General features: G+C 46.5%; 1 protein-coding gene and 1 pseudogene across 1 annotated transcript in view; one reads left to right on the top strand and one right to left on the bottom strand.

The window, feature by feature from the left end:
* Positions 1 to 17478, top strand: part of astn1 (astrotactin 1) — a 3463295-nt gene that overhangs the window by 2455988 nt on the left and 989829 nt on the right. The window lies entirely within an intron of this gene.
* LOC139268746 (small ribosomal subunit protein eS10-like) lies at positions 9672 to 10147 on the bottom strand (annotated as a pseudogene).

Below are 17478 nucleotides of genomic sequence, written 5' to 3' on the forward strand. Positions count from 1 at the left end.
CCGGTGTCCTGGCTAATATTTATCCCTCCTTCAATGTCACTAAAATAGATTATTTGATCGTTATCAGATTGTTGCTTGTGGGAGCTTGCTATGCACAAATTGGCTGCTGCGTTTCCTACATTTACAACAGTGACTAAACTTTAAAAATAAAAAGTGCTTTCTTGGCTGAGAAGCGCTTTGGGACGTTCGGCGCTACATAAATGCAAGTTTTCTTTCTAGATATTGTTGCCAAGGTGGAAGATATAGATACTGGGGAGGAGGAGGGGAGGGGGTCAGTGGTAGCAGGGGCGGAGAAACCATTGGCAGCAAAATAGTATCTACATTGAGTCCGGAAAGAGCACGAGCTTGGAGGTGGATTGCGGTGGAGAAGCACTGGAGAAAGATGAAGTGGCTGAGATGTTGAGGAGGAGGAGATGTGATAGGCATCCAGAGTCACAGTTGCACAGAAGGCCTTCTATTTGCGGCTGGTTTGCTGGCTTCGACAGGACTATTTCAAACAGAATTTATCATCTAAATCCAGCGCTGCAGGCAGTATGCTGGGCCGTGACATCATTGGGCATCTGCAATTCGAAGGCCGAGGTTAGTACGGGCCAATTACGCCACACCATTGCTTTGATGACAAGCACGTTCAGCTCTGCACTGAGACAAACTGTGTTACTCAAATCAGATGGGATGTTTCTTAAATCGAATTTAAGTGAGTAGATGTGAGACTAACTCAAAAGTATTCGACGGCTCACTTCCCGCAATATGATGGGTGAAATTTGAAGAGTTTGCAGCTGATTCCGTGGGACTGTTCAAACTTCATTTTGAATCTTTTCAATGTCAGCAGAGAATCTGCTGCCTTCTACAAGTGGACTTAATCTTAAAATTAAAGCTATGCCACTCAGGAGCAAAAGCACTTTTTCAGACAAAAGCTAGTAGAGATCTGAAATCCTCCCCCAAAAGATAGTGGACATTGGGGCAACTGGTGTTTTCAAGATTGATCGATCTTTGTCAGGTAAAGATCTCAAGGGATATGGAGCAAAGGCAGAGAAATAGAGCTGAGATGCAAATCAACCATGGCCCAATTGATCCGCAGAGCAGGCTGCAGGGACTGAATGGTCTACTCCTGTTCTTTATGTCCCTAACATTAAGATTGAATCACTATTTGCAATCATGTCTACATATGTTTTGCTATCCCTGGCAGTAGAGTGATGCAGGGCTTGTCGCATGATTGGGGCCCTTGGGTTTTCTGCCATTCATCAGAAATTGGCTCAGCATTCACCGGTAGCTAAAGTGCGCAGGGGCGAAACGCACAGTGATTACGTAATGCCACTGAGCTTGGCTCCGTTCACCAGGCGGCTTTGCAGTTTAGAGATCAGTTTGACAGATAAATGCGCAAGGTGTGAAATGCATGCCAATTTAATGAGCTGCAGATTAATGGGAGTTTAAAGATTCATTTCATTTGACACCATTCTGAGCCATGAAGTATTAGTATACCAGGTATTCATTATCGACCACTTAGCACTTAGCAGTAACTTAATACCTTGCTGTCTCATTTGGCTGGGTGAAAGTCAAGTGAGAGAGGGAGAGATGTAAAGTGATTCTGATTCTGAGGCTAAGCACAGTACATTACTTTTAATTAGTTTAAAATGCATAATTTTGCAAAACAAAAGTCACCACTTTAGCCCTGTGTGATTTTTAACTATTTCGAATGTTGAGATTTCCCCCATCCTTGGTGGGAGGGCACCTCGTTTAAGGACGCGTTTATTTGTAACACCTAAAGCTCTGATTGGGTCCCCTTGATCACATAGCTGATTGCTGATTGGTCCCTTTGGTGGATAAGACACACCCAGCAGTTTCTCTGGGATGTATAATTGGAACCGCCTGCCTACATAATCAGTGACTTTGCAAAGTGCAATTCGAGCCATTCTGACTGCCGACTCCAGATAGACAAGAGTTCACTTGGAACAGTCAGGGCTCACGCTCACGGGTTAAGTCTATCTTCCACTCACACCCCCAATCAAGTTCCTGCCCCATCCCCCAACGCCCAAGTGCCTGACCATCCACCACCCCCCAGCCATTTTTCTGACCTCCCCCCAAAGTGCCTGATCTTCTCCCCTGCCCTACTCCCCACCCCCAAAGTGCCTGACCTTCTCCCCCACCCTACTCCCCACCCCCAAAGTGCCTGACCTTCTCCCCCGCCCTACTCCCCACCCCCAAAGTGCCTGACCTTCTCCCCTGCCCTACTCCCCACCCCCAAAGTGCCTGACCTTCTCCCCCACCCTACTCCCCACCCCCAAGTACCTGACCTTCTCCCCCACCCTACTCCCCACCCCCAAAGTGCCTGACCTTCTCCCCTGCCCTACCCCCTCTGCCCCCATGTTCCTGACCTTCTCCCCCTGCCCAAGTTCCCCTCCCCCACAGATTCATGACCTTCTCATCCAACAAGTTCCTGACCTAATCCCACCCCTCCCCCCCCCCCACCCCACCATAGATGGGACATTGTGTGTGGGTCACGGATTGTTAACAGGTTTATTGGGTATGAAGTGAAATCAATCAGGTGTAGCGGGAAGAGAGGGAGAATGTGGTGCGGGTTAAAAGAGGGTGGGGTTGGAAGAACATGATCCGAATGGCCTACTCCTGCACCTATTTTCTATGTTTCTATGTTTCTATCTTACCATCTGGATCACGCTCAACCCTCCCTTTAGACCTGGATCATGTTCTTCCCCCATCCCCAATGTGTTCTCCATGCTCTTAACCCCACCCCACCTCCCCAACTGAGTTCCTGACCTCCTCTTGCTGAGTTCCCTCTCTCTCCCCTCCCATCCCCTCTCTCTCTCTCTGCCTCCTCCCAGTCTCTCTGCCATTCTCTCACTCTCTGCCCCAGTCTCTCTTCCTGCTCCACTCTCTCTCTGCCCCAGTCTCTCTTCCTGCTCCACTCTCTCTCTCCGCCCCAGTCTCTCTCTCTCTGCCCCATTCTCTCTCCCTCACTGTCCCCCACTCTCTCTATCTCTCTTTCACTGTCCCTCCCCCCACTCTCTCTCTCTCTTTCTCGCTCCACACTGCCCCCCTCTCTCTCTCCTTCTACCCCCACTCTCTCTCTCTGCCCCACTCTGTCTCTCTCTCTCTCACTGTCCCCCACTCTCTCTCTCTCTCTTTCACTGTTCCCCATCTCCCCCCTCTCTCTCTCTCCTCTCTGCAATGTCTGAGTAGATAATCACAGCGATATTCCATGCGAAGGTCCTGGATCTCTTTATGTACAGTCTTTGATTTGTGAAAAATAACCCAAAAGCCCCAGTCGCAGGCTCAGTCTTGAGAGACAGCTCTAGGCTCAGCAAGGTGGTTCGAAACCACTTCCGGCTCCTCCATATATCGTACTGCGCAAGGGCGACTGGATCGAGCACGCATGCTCAGAAAGGGGCGGAGTCATCGGCTCACATCCGCAGAAGGACGCACAATTGTTCGAGCAGATAATCACTCTGCTCATTTAAGTGGAACAGGTGGACAAAATGCCTCTTCAGGCACATCTTTGGCAACAGCTTGCCCATTGTGCGGCAAGTAAGCTGCCAGGCGAGAGGTGGGGCAGGAAAGGGAGGGAGCTGCCCAAGTCCGCCCTCTTACCCTGGCCATGTTTTCCTTGAACGTCTAAGTTTGTCAAAAAATCTTTCAGGCACAACGGTGTTCCCTCACTGTTTTGCATCAGATTTATGGTGCTGGACCATTGAACACCCCCCCCCAGGAATTTTGGAGCCTCAGTCTCAAACTAGTGACATGAGATAAAACCTTTTTACACAGCGAGTGGTTATGATCCAGAATGCACTGCCTGAAGGGGTGATGGAGGCAGATTTAATCGCGGCTTTCTAGAGCGAATTAGATAAGTACCTGAAGGAAAATAGTTTGCAGATCTACGGAGAAAGGACAGGGGGAGTGGAACTAGCTGAAGTGCTCTTGCAGAGAGCCGGCACAGGATCGACGGACCTAATGGTCTCCTACTGTGCTGTAATGATGCTGTGATGCTGTAATTCTATTCTATGATTCTGGTAGTCAAAGGATAACAATGAACTTAGACAGTTGTGTACATTTGAATCTAATAGGTTAACTTTTATTGAAAGTCTAAGTAGAGCAGTGGCATTAGGTGAGCACGTTCACTGATTGATTGTGGTCGGAGCAGAATATAGTTTGTTGAAATTCTTTTGTTTCACTGTTCTGTCAGGACCTCCATAGTTACTGTATGGCTGTGGACCTCATTTAGTCTGCGTTAGGTTGAGGGCAGTGTGGAGAGGTTTGGGTGAAGCGGTTGGTTATACTTGACATTCTGGTTGCTGGTGATTTATGAAGACTTTGATATAGAGAGGAGAAGAATCCACAACAAATTCAGTCGAACAGCTAGAAAACCGCAGTGAAAAAAAAAATTAATCAACATTTCTTGCATTCCATTTTTGGAGTCACTCGACCATTTGTTATACATCCATCATGTTGGAGTCTCCCAGGTGACAGCCTTCCAGTGATGGCTTTTAATGTACTTGTCAGCTATGCGGGATAGAAATGGGGTTCTGCCAAAACAGGCAAACAAACTAACAATTATAGTAAATATATTGCCTCGAAAAACCTAACATCATTTTTATTTTTGTGGGCCACCATGATTTCGGTGTGTAACAAACACTGATGTTTTCAAAGCACAAAAAAAGTACCTTTGAGACTTTAAATTCCAGTGATTTTCCAAGAATCCTGACCCTTTAAACGATGCACATGCGCTCCATGACAGCTATGAAATAATTGTCCCCCTTAATCCGGGACTCAATGGACCAGATTAGTCACAAAACTCCCTCAATTTCAGCAATAACTCCATTGTCACTCACCAGTGACTGAGTTTGATGGTCGAATCAACGTTGCACCATTAAATGTGAAGGGGCATTCTTTTGAGTGGTGAGTCCTATCTCCTGAGGCAACGCAGGGGTGCAGAGCAGGAGGAGCTCTCTGTTCCATTTAACATTGCCCCGTTCCAAACTTGGTTGGACTTGATGTGACCGGGGCTTCTGCAAGCCATTGTCCCAGCAATTTCACGCTCACCTCAGTCACAGAACAGCTTGATTTTACAGAGATAACACGCAAATGTCCAAATGCAAATGAGAATATAACCACTAGAGAAGATTCACTAGGTTGATTCCGGAGATGAGGGGGTTGACTTATGAATATAGATTGAGTAGGTTGGGCTTATACACATTGGAGTTCAGAAGAATGAGAGGTGATCTCATTGAAACTTATAAGATAATGAGGGGGCTCAACAAGGTGGATGCAGAGAGGATATTTCCACTCATAGGGGAAACTAAAACTAGGGGACATAGTCTCAGAATAAGTGGTCGCCCATTTAAATCTTAGATGAGGAGAAATTTCTTCTCTCAGAGGGTTGTAAATCTGTGGAATTCTCTGCCCCAGAGAGCTGTGGAGGCTGGGTCATTAAATATATTTAAGGCGGAGATAGACAGATTTTTGAGCAATACTGGAATAAAAGGTTATGGGGATCGGGCAGGGAAGTGGAGCTGAGCCCATGATTAAATCAGCTATGATCTTATTGAATGGCGGAGCAGGCTCGAGGGGCCAAATGGCTTACTCCTGCTCCTATTTCTTATGTTCTTATGTTCACTACCAAAAATATGGCTATACAACCAAAAGGGTGATTTAATTCTGAGAAGTAGCCTCAGATAGTAGTGTGAAACTATCAGTGGAATAAAACAACATAGCTCAGGATGGTAGCATTGTAGGACCCATCCAGCTTTGCTTCATAAGCTGTTCAATATTTTACATTTTCTACATGAATCGGCAGCTTGACCTAGACACTGGAATGTTTAAAGCGAGCGCTGCAAATGCTAAGAGTTCACGCGTCTTTGCTTGAGAGCTGGCAGGCAAAGCCAAGTATCCATTGCTGTCCGTGATTATTGCATATTAATGATATGTTTAAATTGATCCGGTTAACATCATTATTAAAAAAAACGATTGACTTCAGTGCTGCAAGAGGCTGTGGAACCTGAATCTAATTAAGTCACATTTTGTTTGGCGAGACTTGAGGCTTGTTGAAGTTGATTACACTTGTGGATTCCTTTTGTTGCTGGCCTGGCACTGCAGGAAGTAATTCCTCCATTTATCCCTTGTCACTTCCAGACTCAGCAACTTTAATGTTCTCCTGGTCAGTCTACCTTCCTCCACTCATGGTAAACTTCATCTCATTCAAATCTCTACTGTCTGCAGCCTAAGCTGTACCAAATTTTGTTCAGCCATCACCCCTGTCCTCACTGAAGTATTATCAACGCTCTTGAAATAAATAAGAACATAAAATAGGAAAAAAGAAAGACTTGCATTTATATCACGCTTTTCATGACCACCAGACGTCTCAATGCACTTTCCAGCCAATGAAGTACTTTTGGAGTGTAGCCACTGTTGTAATGTGGTAAACGCGGAAGTCATTTTGTGCACAGCAAGCTCCCACAAACAGCAATATGATCATTACCAGATAATCTGTTTTTGTTATGTTGATTGACGGATAAATATTGGCCAGGCCATCGGGGATAACTCTCCTGCTCTTCTTCAAAATAGTGCCCTGGGATCTTTTACATCCACCTGAGAGAGCAGACGGGACCTCGGTTTAATGTCTCATCCGAAAGACGATACCTCTGACAATGCAGTGCTCCCTCAGCACTGCACTGGAGTGTCAGCCTAGATTTTTTTACGTGTTCAAATTCCTGAACCTACGACCTTCTGACTCAGAGGTAAGTGTGCTACCCACTGAGCCACAGCTGACACAAGAGCTCCATCTTGTGTCTGATGGCCAACCTTAACATCGCAATCTGCCACTTGTTCAACTCAGGGTTTGAAGATTCTAAAGCGATCTTTACCTCGGCTGGAATTAAATACATTTTATTAAAAGGAAGAAAATCAATGCTACCGCTGGCGTCCCTGAGTCTAATGACCGCTAAAACGATTAAACAGTGGGCATAAATATTAGCATTTTATTTGTTATCCTTGAACTGCAAAAATTAAATAAATTTGCTTTACAAACAAATTTCAGTGCAAAGATGCACAAGCTTCTGAATATAATTGGCGACATGTCACAGAACCGGCTGAGCATTGCACCCATTGGCTGTTAATATCAACCAGATCCGCTTTTGAAACACACCGGATGTTATTTGGAGCCACCTACTGCAGACTGTGGCGTGCTTCACGATGGGCCGCAGTGAGTCTGATTGTCCAAAAACAGGAAATGCTGCAGCCTTTCAGCTTCCTTTAGCTTTCTCGGTGATCAGCTTCCATTTTCCCCAGTCGTGGAATTCCACCGGACCGCTTGTTGGGGAGAAATACCCCACACCAAAGCTGTCAGTCCCACGATCATATCAGTTCCCTCTACAGCTCTTCAAAGAGATTTAGGTGTCCTCGTACAGTAAACGTAGAGAGTTAGCAGGCAGGTACAGCAAGCAATTAGGAAGGCAAATGGCATTTAGGCCTTTATTGAAAGGGGGTTGGACTACAAGAGTAAGGAAGTCTTGCTACAATTGTACAGGGCTTTGGTGAGACCATACCTGGAGTACAGTGCACAGTTTTGGTCTCCTTATCTAAGAAAGGACATATATGCATTACAGTTCAACAAAGGTTCACTGGATTGATCTCTGGGATGAGAGGGTTGTCCACGAGGAGAGATTGAGTAGATTGGGCCTATATTCTCTGGAGTTTTGAAGAATGAGAGGTGATAACAATAACTTATATTTATATAGTGCCTTTACTGCAGTAAAATGTCCCAAGGTGCTTCACAGCAGTGTTATAAGAAAAATGTTTGAGACCAAGCCACATAAGAAGTAATTATGACAGATGGCCAAAAGCTTGGTCAAAGAGGTAGGTTTTAAGGAGCATCTTGAAACAGGAGAGAGAGGTAGAGAGGCAGTGAGGTTTGGGGAATTGAGTTCCAGAGCTTAGAGCCGAGGCAACAGAAAGCATGGCCACCGATGGTTGAACAGTTATAATCAGGGATGCGAAAGAGGGCAGAATTAAAGGAGCACAGACATCTCAGGGGGTTGTGAGGTTGAAGGAGATTAAGAGATAGGGAGGGGCGAGGCAATGGAGGGATTTGGAAACAAGGATGAGAATTTTGAAATCAAGGCATTACTTAACCGGGAGCCAGTGCAGATCAGCGAGCACAGGGGTGATGGGTGATCGGGACTTGGTGCGAGTTAAGACACGAGCAGCCGAGTTTTGGATGACCTCGAGTTTACGTGTGGGAGGCCAGCCAGGAGTGCGTTGGAGCAGCCAAGTCTAGAGGTAACAAAGGCAAGGATGAGGGTTTCAGCAGCGGATGTGCTGAGGCAAGGGGCGGAGATGGTGATGTTATGGAGGGGGAAATAGGCAGTTTTAGTTATGCTGCGGATATGTGGTCAAAAGCTAATTTCAGGGTCAAATATGACACGTAGGTTGCAAACAGCCTCACATAGATGCTAGGGAGAGGGACAGAGTCGGTGGCTAGGGAATGGAGTTTGTGGCGGGGACCAAAGACAATGGCTTTGGTCTTCCCAACATTCAATTGGAGAAGTAAGTAAAAAAAATAAGTAAATAAAGGTATATGTTTAATTGTATAACAAAAACAGATTTTCTGGTCATTATCACATTGTGGGAGTTTGCTGTGCGCTAATTGGCTGCTGCGTTTCCTACATTACAACAGTGACCACATTCCAAAAGTACTTAATTGGCTGTAAAGCGCTTTGAGACGTCTGGTGGTCATGAAAGGTACTATATAAATGCATATCTTTCTTTCTTAATTTCTAGAAAGAAAAAGTACTTGTGTTGTGTTACAGAGGGACCATGGAATTTTTATAACATGGGATGGGGGGGAGGGGGTGGGGAGGGACGGGTGGCATCAGAAGCAAAAAGACTGAAAACTCCTGGCCTACAGAGGTGGGCTGTGAAGAGTATCGGTGCCGGGTCCTCTCGCAAGTGCAGAATTAGAGGAGCGCAGACATACTTCAATAACGTATCAATTTAGTGGATTAATTTAACGCCATCAGTGGAGGGGGAAAGGGAGGCGGGAAGGAAGAGGCTGTCCCGCAACGTTCCCACTAAATTGTGCGGCTGTGCAGTGGTCTGGGGGTCCCGCACAGGCTGTTCACCGGCTCTCGAATGGGAGGAAACCACGCATACATCAAAATTCAAATGGGTCTCGCAGCCACTTAAAGGGACCGTGCACCAAAAAAAAATGAAGAGGGAACATTGCTTTCCAGTCTCTGGGCCTGCAGCAAGACTGTATCTCAGTATTGAGATAAGAGGCAACAGGAGCTTTGAGGCCAATTATAGCATCACTGCTGCCGCGAAGATATCAGTGCCAGCACCAGCCCTCGGGCATATCCCAGGAGAGGGCTTGGAGTGACCTATGGTGGGGCAGGGAGTGATTGCCACTTGTCTCCAAGGGAAGGTGTTTTGATTTATTTTTCAAAAAATTTACCTCTGGTTGGCATCTTCGGGGACCGCATTGTGTGGTATTTGTGCTGAGCACCAGGTGAGGAGTGGTGTTAACGGGCTAGGATTTTTAAAAAAATATATTTTTTAAAGATTTTTCCGATGCAGTAATATAGTTTTTGTAAAGGGCTAATTTTTTAAATGTTTTCTTTCATGTATTTCAATTGATTTTATCTTACACAACAAATAGTACACATTTACTGAGGTTGTTCACGACCACGGCCAAATCCGCCTCCAAACTGGAATTCTCTCGCGGCATCAGCACCAGCTTCCGCCTTCTTGTCTGAACCAAAAGGAGCAGTCTGCTGTAAGTGTCTCCACGAAGACGAGCTGGATGGTCCTCACCCAGACCTTTAGGCCTTGGCCTGGCTATCTCAGGACGAGTCTGGCGACGTAGAGTGGCAGGAACAATTTGTGGAAGAAGGTGAAGGTAGTCACACAGGTACTGGATGCCCTCGTTAGTCAAGTACCAGTAGAAGTGTCGCCAAGCAAACTGCTCCTTTACATAACGACGAGATTTCAAAGACTCTATAGCCTTCATTACGTGCAGGTTAGGGACGTTCTTGTCTGCCAGCTCTGGATATTTTGGCATAGGCACGTCCTTCTTGGCCATCATTACACCCTCCTTGAAGAGCTCATAGATAGTAATATGGTTCTTCTTCGGCATCAACATCTTAACTTCTTATAATGAGCTGACCTGTTAGAGATTAAATAAAGCCACAAAGGAGGTTTATAAACTAACTGTTATTCTATATTGGTTTATGTTTGAAAACAATAGTAACTCAGGCATGGGTTGGATTTTCGGTCCATTGCTGCCTGTGTTTTTGCCCCGGAGGGGTGGTAATGGCGGCGGAGAGCATTTCTGGTCGGGCAGGCGGGCGGCCAGCTTCCAGCGCCCCACCGGGACATTCGGTGCCGGGTTTGTAGGGTCACGGAGCAGTACCGCCCGGGAGAGGCGAACCGGCGTGCAACGCCTCTGGTGGTGACACCGGCTCGAAATTTGAAACTGGCCCAATCCTTATCGCCCCGCAGCATGCCCTAGTGGGACCTCCTGTGAAAGCTGTAACGGCAGCAGTGAGGACAGGAAATGTGTGCCTGAGATAAGTGTTATTGTTTTGTATTTTTTTATTTTTGCGTTTCACGTGGATGTGGCGTTAGTAATGTATTGTTTTTTGTGTTTTTTTCAGATTTTCTTTTCAACGGAAGCCTCTCTTAGGGTGCTCGGAGCCGGCTGTTTAGCTCGGGATTTTCAGTTGCTCAGCCGGCCTAGCGCCCTAAAAGAGGTGTGCAACGCCTCCCTTAGCGCTCCGCTCACACTCTGGAACCAGCTGGGGAATTTTGCGGCTGGAAACGCAAAATTTACTGCTGTGCCTGGATTAACGCCGCAACAGAGACGCGACCAAATGTCTCCCCCGTGATTTCTTACTGAATCTCATGATTTTTAAGATTTTCATGATTTCTGAGACGGTGGCTTTGGCACATATTGACACCCCTTCTCTCAACGCCTTAAAATTAAAGCCTCCTCCTCATATTTAAATACCTTCCTTGCTTCACCCCTCCCGATCTCTATAACCTTCTCCAGACCATTCTGCCTCCCAACCGTTAGCAACTGAAGGTTTTGATCCTCTGACTCTGGCCTCCCATTTCCCCACCAGTGACCATATTCCAGAACCTCAAGACATTGAAAACACAGATTTTAATATAAGAGAAAGCCAGAAATTAATGTTGTGATTCAATCAATTGGGAAAATTAGAAGAAAAATAGTAAAGAAGAAAGACTTGTTTATATATTTATATTTATTTATATGTATTTATATAGCGCCTTTCACGATCACTGGACGTCATAAAGCACTTTACAGCCAATGAAGTACTTTTTGAATTGTCGTCACTGTTGTAATGTAGGAAATGCGGAAGCCATTTTGCGCACAGCAAGCTCCCACAAACAACAATATGATAGTGACCAGAGAATCTGTTTCTGTTATGTTGATTGAGGGATAAATATTGGCCAGGACACCGGGGATAACTCCACTGCTCTTCTTTGATATAATGCCATGGGATCTTTTACACGCACCTGCGAAAGAGCAGATGAGGCCTCGGTTTAATGTCTCATCCGAAAGACGGCACCTCCGACAGTGCAGCACTCCCTCAGTACTGCACTGGAGTGTCAGCCTAGACTTCCACAACTTTCTGACTCAAAGGCAACTGAGCCACTGGCTGACATGGTTGTCAATTCAGTTTCTGAAATTATCTATCATATGTTGCTCTATTATGTTCCAGTTATTTTCATTAAATCTTTCAAATAGTTTGGTTTGTTCCATCTGAAAGATATCTATTATTTTCTGCACAAAAATTGTCGCAGTTGCATATTTTTGCTCACTGTCCGTTGCAGTTATACAATGCAATGCTAATCGTTTTCTCTTACACATATTGGAACACACTCTGGTATTTGAAAACTGTATTACTTCACCATAAATCATAATGCCTCATATTGTCAAAGATTAATTTTCTATTGCAAAGTCGTTCATGTTCATTTAACAAAAATATTGAACATGCTGAATTAACCCCATTGGTGCCAAGGGAGCATTGAGCCTTAGGAGCAAAAATTAAGCTGATTCAGCAGCAATGCATCTTCAAGACTTTGACATGTAAAACATTTAAAACAAAGACCTGTGGGGCAACATTGCCCCTTTTTACAGCTTCGTTAGCACCCCAGGAGACAGTTTTCGCCCAGGGGAGGGGTGCGCTACCGCTTCCTGGGAAATTGCCCAGGAGGTTGTGTTGTGTAACTGACAACCTGAGCCAGGAGAAATGTAATGTAACTAAACTGTGCTTTTATACAATCCAAAATGGAGTCCCCAAACCAGCGTGAACCAGCATGAATACAGCAACTGTTAATAGCTCCCACGGGGTCCTAATGCCCGTCTAGTGAGCTGTAACAAATAAATAGAGTATGAGCACAACAGGTTGTAGAGGTTCTGGCATCCTGCACTTAGCACCCGGGGCTGCCGTGCAATCGGCAGCGACCCCTCACCATCCCGCGCCGACTGCTGAAAGCCTCGTGGGGGAAATTGCCCCACAGCTGGCTGACATCCGCCCTCGGGGTGGTAGTTAAAGGGGGATGGATAAATACTTGAAGCAGAAAAAATTGCAGGGATATGGGGAAAGAGCTGGGGACTGGGACCAACTGGATTGCTCTTCGAAAGAGCTGGCACAGATTCGATGGGCCGATTAGCCTCCTTCTGTGCTGTACTATTCGATGATTCTATGTTTCTATGAAATAAAAAAAGCTGAACTTAGAGGAAGCGGGAATGAAAATTGTAGGTGGTGTCCACTAATCATGGTGGCATCCATCGACCCAACAGATATATCCCGTGTGGGTAATTGAGGATTGCCGGGTGCAAGCTGTATCGTGAACAATGGTTAACCATTCCGAGCTATCCTGCCTGGCAATCCTGTGTATCCTGGGCCTGTGGATGGCTGACTGGTCCAAAGTTAGTTTTAAGGGAACCTTTTGCAATGTGCATGCCCCATAAGGGATTGAATCTACATTCTCGGTGTCATTAGCACCAACTGAGCCAGCCAGTCACACGCATAATATGAAAAGATCTTTAGTGGCAGAGCTGGAAGAGGATTTGGGCATAATGATTGGTCATGTCCTGAAAGCATCTGGTCAGTGTGAAGCAGCTATGAATGATGATACAATGTCACCATACGAAATCCACAAAGCTCAAACATAATTAAGGGTCACAAACCTCCTTTTGTTAAACATAGCAGAGTGGTCATGTGGAACAAAATCCCAGAGAAGGTAGTTCACTCGGCGTCAATTGACGTATAAAACTGAACTGGATTGACACAGAACACAGAGTTCTGACGAAGGGTCGTCGACCCGAAACGTTAACTCTGTTTTTCGCTCCACAGATGCTGCCTGACCTGCTGAGTATTTCCAGCATTTTCTGTTTCTATTTCAGGTTCCTGCATCTGCAGTATTTTGCTTTTGTGTCGAGCTGGATTGATATCTGTGGCAGAGGGGCAGACTGTGAGGGTTGTGGGGATATTGGGACCGAGAACATGCGGGAAGCAGGTAGAAGGCACCGGCTACCAGCCTGTTCTTGCCTACAGGAGGCCCCGGCTATCGCAGCCAGGGCCTTATTACCATTCCGCTGGCGAGCCCCACTGCAGCTCACCGGTTCTGAGAGGGTAGGAAATCGGCCAGCTCTCAATCTGAGCTGGCCAACAGTCCGAACCTGGGTGGGGGGGAGCAGAGCAACAGCAGTAGGCCGTTCAGCCCTTTGAGCCTGTCAGCCATTCAGTGAGATCATGCCTGATCTGTATCCTAACTCTATCCACCCGCCTTGGGCTCCATATCCCGAGGGGATTGGGGGCGGGGGGGGGGTGATAGAGGGTGTGGGATGTCTTGGACGGGCCGAAGCAGCCTGAGTTTGTCTGTGTGGGCCACTCATCATCCGTTTATCCGTTTATTTCCTACATTACTACAGTGACCACATTTCCAAAGCACTTCATTGGTGAAATTGAGTGTAATATCTCTAAGTTTGCAGATGACACTAAGCTGGGTGGCGGTGTGAGCTGTGAGGAGGATGCTAAGAGGCTGCAGGGTGACTTGGACAGGTTAGGTGAGTGGGCAAATGCATGGCAGATGCAGTATAATGTGGATAAATGTGAGGTTATCCACTTTGGTGGCAAAAACAGGAAGGCAGATTATTATCTGAATGTTGATAGATTAGGAAAAGGGGAGGTGCAACGAGACCTGGGTGTCATGGTACATCAGTCATTGAAAGTTGGCATGCAGGTACAGCAGGCAGTGAAGAAGGCAAATGGCATGTTGGCCTTCATAGCGAGAGGATTTGAGTATAGGAGCAGGGAGGTCTTACTGCAGTTGGACAGGGCCTTGGTGAGGCCACACCTTGAATATTGTGTACAGTTTTGGTCTCCTAATCTGAGGAAGGACATTCTTGTTTTTGAGTGAGTGCAGCGAAGCTTCACCAGACTGATTCCCGGGATGGCAGGACTGACATATGAAGAAAGACTGGATCGACTCGGCTTATATTCACTGGAATTTAGAAGAATGAGAGGGGATCTCATAGAAACATATAAAATTCTGATGGGATTGGACAGGTTAGATGCAGGAAGAATGTTCCCGATGTTGGGGATGTCCAGAACCAGAGGTCACACTCTAAGGATAAGGGATAAGCCATTTAAGACTGAGATGAGGAGAAACTTCTTCACTCAGAGAATTGTGAACCTGTGGAATTCTCTACCACTGAAAGTTGTTGAGGCCAGTTCGTTAGATATATTCAAAAGGGAGTTAGATGTGGCCCTTACGGCTAAAGGGATCAAGGGGTATGGAGAGAAAGCAGGAATGGGATACTGAAGCTGCATGATCAGCCATGATCATATTGAATGGTGGTGCAGGCTCGAAGGGCCGAATGGCCTGCTCCTGCACCTATTTTCTATGTTGCTATGTTTTTAAAGCGCTTTTGAGACATCCGGTGGTCGTGAAAGGTGCGATATAATTCCAGGTCTTTCTTGTTCTTTTTCATATTACTCATAGCACCCTGATTTGTGTAATTTAGTAAAGCTCCTGCTTCCTTAAGGTGGACACCTAGGCTGCCCTTGTAAACACCCTGGGCAAAACGGCAGCGGACAGGATCAGAGTGGGTATGGGATGGGTAAGCGCTGCAATCCAGTTTTAAAGCCTTTACTTCAAGACAATCAATTAATTACTATCCTTCCATTTGAGTCCCTCGGTGTGCTGTGCCATGCTCTGTGGCAGTCTACATAAAGATCCCCTCATTCACTTGTCCCCCCATAGCGGTGTATGCTGAAACCCCGCTCCCCCAGTGCTAGTGTGCAAAAGGTCTCTACCCTTTGTGCTTGTCTGTACAGTGTCCCTTCCCCGATGACAGTGAGTAAACGCTACATTCTCCCCCGATGGTAGTGTAAATAGAGTTTGTGAATAGGTGCTGTGAATGAAGACTCCTTGGCATCATTTTAACCTAACTCACCAGGCAGGAAACTCATGAAATCGGGTGGAATGCCAGTTTAAAACCCCCCCAATATTAGCCTCCACTGACTTCAATGGGGAGTACAATCGGGCGGGATGTAAAGCGCTGCACCCGATCTCGTCTGTTTGCCAGGGAGCAGGTTACATTAAAATTGACCCCCTTTCAATGTCAACGTGCATGTAGCATCCTGAGCATCCCCGATTCAGCTGCCTTTGCCCCAAGCTCTGGAACTCCCTCTCTAAACCTATCCGCCTCTCTACCTCTCCTCCTGCTTTAAGATGCTCCTTAAAACCTACCTCTTTGACCAAGTTTTTAGTCATCTGTCCTGATAACTCCTCCTGTGGCTCGGTATCAAAAAATGTTTTTATTGCTATCGCTCCTGTGAAGCGCCTCAGGATGTTTCGCTACGTTACATGCGCTATATAAATGTAAGTTGTTGCTGTTACAAACAGAAACAGAAAATCACAAACAATTCTTCATCCAGTTTGTGATACTGCGTCAAATCCGTCCATGCTGGCTAAATCGGCATAGTTGTCCTGTAACTGGGTTTTGGCATAATTGGGCGAGGGGAGGGAGGAACCAGCCAGGTGATCCATGAAGGAGAAAGGAACAGAAGGATATGCTGATACGGCAAGATGAATTATTGTAGGAGGAGGCTCTTGTGGAGCCTGAACACCAGCATTGTTTTTCTTGGACATTGGTTTAAATTAAGAGTCAGGATTTAAAAAGAAACATTCCAAATGTAATTAATTAAATAAAATACATTAGAGATGGCAAGGAGTCAATGTGTTACTGCTGCAACATGTGGGAGTTGGTGGACACCATTCAGGTCCACAGCGACCACATCCGCAGCAAGTGTCTGCAGCTCGAGGAACTTCGGCTCCATGTTGGTGAGCTGGAGTCCGAGCTTCAAACACTGCGACACATCAGGGAGGGGGAGAGTTACCTGAACACTGTGTTCCAGGAGGCAGTCACACCCCTTGGGTTAAATCATTCAAATTTGGCTCGTGGTCAGGGAGAAGAAGGTGTGACTACGAGTGAGACAGGTATGGGGACCCAGGAGGTAGTGATAGAGGAACCTCAGCCCTTAATCTTGTCCAACAGGTTCGAGGCTCTTGCTCCCTGTGTGGACGAGAGCAGTGACTGCAGGAAGGATGAGCAAACTGACCACAGAACCGTGGTACAGGGGGCCATTCAAGTGGGCGGAGTAAAAAGAAGCGTTGTCGTGGTAGCAGACAGTATATTTAGGGGGAGAGATATTGTTCTCTACAGCCGAGAGCGTGAGTCCTGAAGGCTGTGTTGCCTGCCCGGTGCCAGGGTTAAGGAAATCACCTCTGGGCTGGAGAGAAACTTGGAATGGGAAGGGGAAAATCCAGTTGTCGTGGTCCACGCAGGTACCAATGACATTGGTTGAACAAAGAAAGAGGTTCTGCTGAGGGAGTATGAGCAGCTAGGGGCTAAACTGAAAAGCAGAACCATAAAGGTAATAATCTCTGGATTACTACCTGAGCCACGAGCAAATTGGCATAGGGTAAATCATCATCATCATAGGAAGTCCCTCGGAATTGAGGAAGACTTGCTTCCACTCCACAAGTGAGTTCTCAGGTGACGGAACAGTCCAATACGGGAGTTACAGTCTCTGTCACAGGTGGGACAGACAGTGGTTGGAGGAAAGGGTGGGTGGGGAGCCTGGTTTGCCGCATGCTCTTTCCGCTCTCTGCGCTTGATTTCTGCATGCTCTTGGCGACGAGACTATAGGTGCTTAGTGCCCTCCCGGATGCTCTTCCTCCACTTAGGGCGGTCTTGGGCCAGGGATTCTCAGGTGCCGGTGGGGATGTTGCATTTTATCAAGGAGGCTTTGAGGGTGTTCTTGAAACGTTTCCTCTGCCCACCTGGGGCTCGCTTGCCATGTCAGAGCTCCGAGTAGAGCGCTTGCTTCGGGAGTCTCGTGTCGGATGATGTGGCCCGCCCAATGGAGCTGG

Source organism: Pristiophorus japonicus, chromosome 8, assembly GCF_044704955.1.
Source record: "Pristiophorus japonicus isolate sPriJap1 chromosome 8, sPriJap1.hap1, whole genome shotgun sequence".
NCBI lineage: Eukaryota > Metazoa > Chordata > Chondrichthyes > Pristiophoridae > Pristiophorus > Pristiophorus japonicus.